The following is an 8,402-nucleotide window of genomic DNA, read 5'->3' as shown; positions in this document are numbered from 1 at the left end:
ATGTTGGTTGGAAATTTTCATTATGTGAATTATCATGGAAGAAAAAAAAAAAAAAATATATATATATATATATATATATGGGTTCCCGTGCGGTTAGTTGTCTCAGATGCGGTTGTAGGTGAGATGAGAGTCATTGATCTGTTGGATATTTATATAGTAATGGAGATTAATATTTCAGATGGACTACCATGAAAGCTTAAATAATATTTGGAGTTGTGGAGTTATAAATATTATTTTAGTTTGGTAGAAAGTAAATTGGGAAATATGAATATTGCGTACGGTTGGAACCAAAAAGTACTTAGTTCTGAGACCGAGGCATTAATACGAGAGGTTGAATTAATGATTTGTATGTTGTGTTGATATGCACGAATCATTGTTTAACAATTCGTTGCTTAACGATTCGGTGGAAGAATTGATTTCATCAATTCGGATAGAATTGATCTCCTCGGGTGACGAATTGAAATTGATGCCTCGTGGTGTTTAATTGGTTATGTACATGCATGCATTCGGATAGCTAAGGTAATCCTTCGGCTGAGGAAACGAAATGCTGCTGCATGCTAATATGTAGATATATATATATATATATATATATTTAATATTTTATTTGCATGCACTAGTGCATATAAGATATTAATATATATTTGTTTACTTAAATATTTTACCCGCGCGATGCGCGAATGTTACTTATACAGTATAATTGCACGGTTGTGTTTAATTGTACTATGTGATAGTTTATTTTTGAATAAGTTGGAATGGATTTAATGATGTCAAACGTATATTAAAAGAATATTTTTATTAACAACATTCAAAAATTATTAAAAAGTTCATGGTACATAACATTCATAGTATTAAGTGCTACACAACATTTACAAATTGTAACATTCATGGTACACAACATTCATATGGTACTTTATTTTAGAGAAATAAAATTACATACTATTTTCACAATCTTAACATTTATAACAAATATATAATGGACATGTATATAGATGTATAATAAAGATTAAAGTATGGAAAAAATAAAACCTTAAATTGTTTTATTACTCAAATTTGAATAATATTTTTATCATCTTTAATATGATATGTATAATATATAGTAGCATAATAAATATTATAAGACCACAAAATATAACAATATAAATAACATATATAATCAGGCCAACAAATATTTTTATAACTAGTTTAGGCCCAATATTTTAATGCAATCCAAACCCAACCCAATAACCCGACCCAATAAACTAAATATAAAACCAAAAAAAAAAAAAAAAGCTCAACGAACGGTTCGCATTCTCTCGCGTCATTCCTTCTCTCTCGATTCACCGCTTGTCTCTCGCCTCACTCCTGAATCTCTCTATCTCCGTCCTCCAATCTGTCAACAACCCTAAATCCTACAATTATTGAAACTGTTTTTCTTTCTAGATCAACTAATGATGTATTTCAGAGACGTAATCGCGATGCCAATTCTGATTTAGTCTTTGAACATCAACCCTAGGTCTAGGTTTCGTAATTTCCATGGATTAAAAGCTCAGTTCTGGAATTTTGGAGTAGCGATCATCGTCTTCAGTTCATAAAATTACAATGATTGCACCGTTGATTTGAGGAAGCAGTCGAAAATCTTAACTGAGATAAGTTAACTATCCCTTTAATTGCTTCAGTCAGTTTACTCTTTATTTAGTTATAGATTTCTCTAAATGTTTTTGTGTTTGTTAGATTAAGAAATTATTGTCAGTTTATTGGTGTATTTTAATTAGGGTTTTTATAAATAAAAATTAGAGTAAATTCACCATAAAACTTTCTCAGGAGTTTATGTTGTATTTACGTAAATATTTATAAAGAATTTTGAAGGTGAAAATATTTATTATGCTCACAGATAGTTTATATGTTCATAAATTACATTCTAATTCAACATGCAACTGACAATAATTAGTTAAATCGAAGTTACTTATTCAAAATTTTTATTACAGAGCAGGAAAATTAAGAAGGCTATTATTAAGAGGCATATAAGAACTGAATAGAAGAAGACATCATCAGGTAATATTAACATTTACACCTTTGTTGTCATTTGAATGCTTCCTCTGGCTGCATATAGTTGTAGAAATAAATATTTGCCTCATATCATCTTTTAACTACTGTAAAGTGCAAAATTTCAGCAAATAGACATATTGAACTTCCGAAAGTAGCCTTATTACTTGCTATATTTTATTGAGTGATAGAAGAATTTTCAAATTATATTATATTAATATCTTTTTGTTTTGTGGGATTCTAGATATATTTGATCTGAACTGATGTATACTACAAATTAAATCAGAAACAAATAAAATCAGTACTTTATTTTTTTTGTTTTAAAAAAAAAAAGTACTTGTTTCTGATTTAAAAAAAAAATCAAGTTAGATAAGAAAATGCAAAAATTTGTCTGAATCCATATAATTCCTTTATTTTTAGTAAGTGATTTGAGTCTGTTTTAAAACTATTTTCCAAGTTACATGAAATTATGATGATCTAATTCCAATGATTTAATGGCTTGATTTCATCTATTTTAAAACTCATTGTATACTTAGATGAGAATACAAAAGCTAATCAGATACTTCTAATTCCTTTACTACGTAACTCTAATTTGATTCTGATTGAAAACCTTTTATAAATATGAGTTTCCATTTAATACATGATCATATTTTTTTGCTTATGAAATGAAAATATGCAAAATCTCATAAGAATACTTCTAATTCCTTTTTTTTCTTACCATTATTTGTTTCTGTTTGAAAATAAAGCCTTATTAAAGATATGTAATTCCAAAACTTTGTATTTACATGTGGTTACAATACATCTCCAAATTAATAGATAGAATACATAAATTTTACTTCTCATATACATCATTTGCATAGCATATATCAACTATGTATATTTAATTACAAAAGCGAATTCGCCAAGATCCTTACTTAGCTATTAGAATAAAGCATTTTGATATGACCAACTATATTTTACAAAATACATCACTGTTATTGTGTACAACAATATATTTACTCAGTGTGTAAAATAGAAAAAAAAATACAATAAACCATAAACATCATATGCATGTTTTGGTTAATGGAATTTAACCAAATGACATATTTCTTGCATGATGTATCTATTCTTGCATTATTTTCTAAAAAATTATCTCAACTTTGCCCCTATGCTTCTCTTGCAGGAGAAGGATGTGTTCCTTCCTTGCGCTAATAGTCAAGATTGGATGTGTTTCTTCCTCTTGTTAATAGTCAAGATTGAACCGACTGTGCTGCATAAAATTATGGTAAGAGTCAAAATAAACTATAAGAACATTGGATATGTATATTCACATGGTGTATAGTAATCATAACTGAACTGAAGAATTGAAATTAGGTATGCATTTGGATTTTACCTATATTTGCAGCAATGTGTTTCTCATGCAGCACATTGCAACCAAGCTTCTTTGTTCATTGAAGCATCCTCCCGACCTGTACAAATACATTTTTACAAACAGTTTGCAGGTATGAATTTTTAATGCTAAATTTTCCAGATTCATTCAATGCCACACCCAAATACCCATAGAAGACAAAAAACAGTTTATATCATAAAACAAAAAATACAAAAATGATAAAACTGAATTTACCTCCTCATTGTGAAACAAAGATTCTTTACTTTTCATGATTTCACATCCTTGATCTTTTGGTACTTCATATGTTCTAACAAATCTAACCCTTTTTGCTCCTTTGGTGTGCAGTTGACTGATTTCCGTGACATATTTTGAGGACATATTTTTGGTGCTGGTGTTATTCATTATTGATAATCTCTGGGTGAGTCTCTAAAGGTCATTCGACCTCTTTATATAGAGGTGAATTGAATCAGGAGCCTTATAGAAAAACGAAAAGGCAAGCTTTGGAACAATGAAGCATCAGATTATGTTTATTTAAATTAAATAATTAACCACTTCAAATTTGTAATTAAGAATGCAAACGATTCATTTTCCCATATTTATTCGAATATTGTGCTTCTTGAATGTTTATTTATTGGAAGTTTCACTGGCATTAATTTAGCCAACTAATACATGCATAGGTAATACAAAAAAGTCTGATAACCTAATGTGAACATAATTATTTATCCGAACTAATACCTAGATGTGTAAAACGACGCTATTTCAGCTTGGGCGGGAATTTGGCCAGTACTGCATTTAATGCTGCTGTTGTTGCTATTTTATATATAGAGATTTTGCATGAGTACATATCTTACGTAAATACATTTTTAGTATATCCCAAGGTAAGATATATATTATAATTTAAGATATATCTGTGGAAGTTGGAGTAAAAAACTGCAATAACTTCCATGTAACTTTCTCCAACTGCTATATTTTCATCTATAAATATGTTGAGAGATAACTGAAAGAGACAGGCATTTGACAAGCAATCAACTTGCAGTACACCAAGATATTTCACAGTCTTACAATTCTACAGGAAATTCTTAATCAAAGCAACTTAAGAATTTCAGTCATCTTCTTGTATCACATAAGATTAAATTTGGAACCTTGTTGCTTTTTCTGAGGGAGATTTAAAGCTTATAGGAAAGTGATTACACGCCTGAAGACACCAGATGATCCGATTTTGTTCCCTTGTTTTTCTGTAATTTTTTGTTGTATCTCATATTACAGATTAGCAGCATTTTTTCTAATAATCTATAAGTTTTAAAGTTATTAACCTGTGATCATTGGTTTTGTCTTGATCGGTGTTGAAGACAAGATGTCAGGTGTAAATAATAGTTTCCGGACACGGAAATGTTTCGGAACGTGAATTTCGAATTTGGTGGAAAGGATGACAGTAATCACTTTTGGGTTTGTCATTTCTTTTTACAAGAAGATTTCATGCGGGTTTTGCATGATGTTCATGGCATGCTATGTACATGCTATGCATGTGGTTTGAATACATGCTATGAAAGTATGAAGTTTTATTTCTATCTTCACTCAAAATCATGGGGCAATAATTATGCCAATATGATTAGTGAGATGTATAAAATTGGGTTCTTAGAAATAAATCATGTTGTTAGCAGTGATTTATTTGGCACGTGAAAATTGTGTATTTTCCTATCGTGGATATACTGAATTAATGCATCAAAGGACGAAAGAGATCAAGTATAAAAGCAGATACAACGTTGTAGGATGTAACCAGTACGATTCTTTTTATTTGTCTCGGCCTCGGCATGAATGTAAGTTTTAGTTTAATTACTTACCAACTAAGTTCTGTATCATGTCTAGAAATGATGCATGTGATTCTATTAAAATTCTGCATAGCCTAATAAATGCAAGGATTTATTTATTCATGTATGTAAATATTTATATATGAGACTTTGTCTCGATTGCATGCATAATTGACTAGATACATGTATTTTAAGTTGTATCTTGGTGTGCTGTAAATTGCAAATTTGGTGTAATTTGGTGTTGCCAATTATTCTGGTATCATATGCATGATTATTAAGTTGCATGATGATAAGATGAAATTATTTTCAATGAAATTAATTTCAATTTCATGTATGAATATAATTATTGGCATTTTAGCACAATAGAAATTTTTATCCTTGTGAAAGTTGGAAATATTTTATTGTATTTCTGATAAAGGCAGAAAGCCTTGGAAATATTCTATAATATTTCTCTTCAAGGCATGCAATAACTTTCATGCATGAGAAATGCATGATGATAAAATTCATAGATTTTATGAATGTCTTTGACACAAGATTTCTCATACTGAGAATGTGTTAAAATTCTGAAAGCCAAAAGTTTACCAGTTTATCTAGTATGGAAACTGGCTAGTAAAAAGAAATTTTAAATTTAAGTCATGAATTATGATTTAAGTTGGTATGATTCTTCAGTTTAGAAGAAACATGAAAAGAGTAAGCTTAAAAATCAAAATGGTTTCTTCTCCAAAGTGAATGGATTTTCTGAATGGAGGAGGTTTATAAGCTTATTCTCCAAAGTGAATGGATATTTCTGAGTGGAGAATGCTTATCAGATTTTCCTCAAAGTGGATGGTATTCCAGATAGAGGAGGTTTTAATTTTGATTTTAAGATATCACTCATTCTTAATAAGTTCTGCATGGTGATTGAAATTCTTGGTTATGGAATTTGCAGGAAATAAATATTTATTGACTAGTAACCTGAAAAGAGGGTTCCGGTATAATCAATTAAATATTTTATTTTACAAGTTAGTTGATAGAAATATTAAAATTCTATCTATCATCATGTACTGTTGTCAAAGTGGATGACATTAAAGGGAATTTTTGAAATACTTGAATAAACCATTAATTATGGTTTAGTATATTCAAAGGAATATCCATCTTTGACATGAACTTATTGTTTTAGCTTTGGCATGCAAAGAAACTAAGTGGCTAAGGAATTTATTTTTGGAAATTTCGATTTAGTCGAAATTGATGTCACAAGGTTTGGTACACTGTGACAGCGAAGCTACACTGGCCAAGGCATATAACAATGTTATAATGGCAAGTGAAGACACATAGACTTGAGACATAGCTATGTGCGGGAGATCTCGTGTAATTGTGGTGTAGCACTGTACTTTGTACGGTCCCGGTTTAATTTAGCGGACCCGCTTACCAAAGCTATGACAAGGGACATGGTTTAAAAGACATCGGAAATGATATGGTTGTGGTGACCTATTATTAAATACATAGTTTTAATTGAAAGGCCTTACTAGGTGATTATTTAGTACGGCATTAACAACAAGATAAAATCCTAGTTTAAGGATTGTATAGGGTTGTTAAGTACAAAATAATCTGAGGGATATGGAAAGCCTAATTATTTAAATTGAAAGTGAAAGAAAGCTCAACTCACGTTTAAGTTATTACGTTAGACCTTGAGTTCATGTAGATGAGTACTTCATTTTGTGATTTGCAAGCATAAAAGAATTTAATTAAAATTGTATCCCAGGAAAGGTGATGCTTAGGTCTGCATTGTTGTAGGGATGAGTTTTACTCTTAACTGATCTTTTGAAAAAATGCATGATGCAGTGCATGATATAAAAGATTAGCCTCTGTGAGCATGAGGTGTGGCCGCTTCAACAAGTTTTAATTGGGCTTTACTTGGGTATGTGCTCATTAATGGATACAGACACATGGCCACAATAGTGTCAAATTACTTTGAGTTGTAATGACTGTAAAACTTGTGTGTGTTATACCTACATTTCTTCAAAGAGACTGCGTGATTCAAGGTTCGTCCATCACTGCAATCCGAATTAATGTATCGCGTATAATACTATGTGAAAGTTCAATCTCTAAGACACTTTCATTTATGCATGAGTTTTGGATTTATTTTGGTACAATATTAATTTTTACTATATAAATAGAGGAGGATTGTTGGATATTTATATAGTAATGGAGATTAATATTTCAGATGGACTACCATAAAAGTTTAAATAATATTTGGAGTTGTGGAGTTATAAATATTATTTTAGTTTGATAGAAAGTAAATTGGGAAATATGAATATTGCGTACGGTTGGAACCAAAAAGTACTTAATTCTAAGACCGAGGCATTAATACGAGAGGTTGAATTAATGATTTGTATGTTGTGTTGATATGCACGAATCATTGTTTAACAATTCGTTGCTTAACGATTCGGTGGAAGAATTGATTTCATCAATTCGGATAGAATTGATCTCCTCGGGTGACGAATTGAAATTGATGCCTCGTGGTGTTTAATTGGTTATGTACATGCATGCATTCGGATAGCTAAGGTAATCCTTCGGCTGAGGAAATGAAATGCTGCTGCATGTTAATATGTAGATATATATATATATATATATATATATATATATATATATATATATTTAATATTTTATTTGCATGCACTAGTGCATATAAGATATGAATATATATTTGTTTACTTAAATATTTTGCATGAGTACATATCTTACGTAAATACATTTTTAGTATATCCCGAAGGTAAGATATATATTATTATTTAAGATATATCTGTGGAAGTTGGAGTTCAAAACTGCAGTAACTTCCATGTAACTTTCTCCAACTGCTATATTTTCATCTATAAATATGTTGAGAGATATCTGAAAGAGACAGGCATTTGACAAGCAATCAACTTGCAGTACACCAAGATATTTCACAGTCTTACAGTTCTATAGGAAATTCTTAATCAAAGCAACTTAAGAATTTCAGTCATCTTCTTGTATCCCATAAGATTAGATCTGGAACCTTGTTGCTTTTTCTGAGGGAGATTTAAAGCTTATAGGAAAGTGATTACACGCCTGAAGACACCAGATGATCCGATTTTGTTCCCTTGTTTTTCTGTAATTTTTTGTTGTATCTCATATTACAGATTAACAGCATTTTTTCTAACATGATCTTGTCAAGAACGTCCAGGATTAACAAGAATTAAAAA

The 8,402-nt window shown here is 30.2% G+C and overlaps 1 long non-coding RNA gene across 2 annotated transcripts; it reads left to right on the top strand.

Moving 5' to 3' along the window:
- Positions 1-1,292: 1,292 nt before the first annotated feature.
- LOC116030343 lies at positions 1,293-4,040 on the top strand. Of its 2 annotated transcripts, XR_004100402.1 has the most exons (5): positions 1,293-1,629; positions 1,965-2,031; positions 3,185-3,286; positions 3,376-3,503; positions 3,737-4,040. It is a non-coding gene; the product is annotated as an uncharacterized LOC116030343 (long non-coding RNA). The 2 variants fall into 2 exon arrangements; XR_004100401.1 differs by lacking the exon at positions 1,293-1,629 and having other exon boundaries at positions 1,645-2,031.
- Positions 4,041-8,402: the final 4,362 nt, after the last annotated feature.

The sequence above is a fragment of the Ipomoea triloba genome, chromosome 9 (genome assembly GCF_003576645.1).
Source record: "Ipomoea triloba cultivar NCNSP0323 chromosome 9, ASM357664v1".
NCBI classification, from domain to species: domain Eukaryota; kingdom Viridiplantae; phylum Streptophyta; class Magnoliopsida; order Solanales; family Convolvulaceae; genus Ipomoea; species Ipomoea triloba.
The sequence above is the reverse complement of the archived record's forward strand: the minus strand, read 5'-3'. Positions and strand labels throughout refer to the sequence as shown.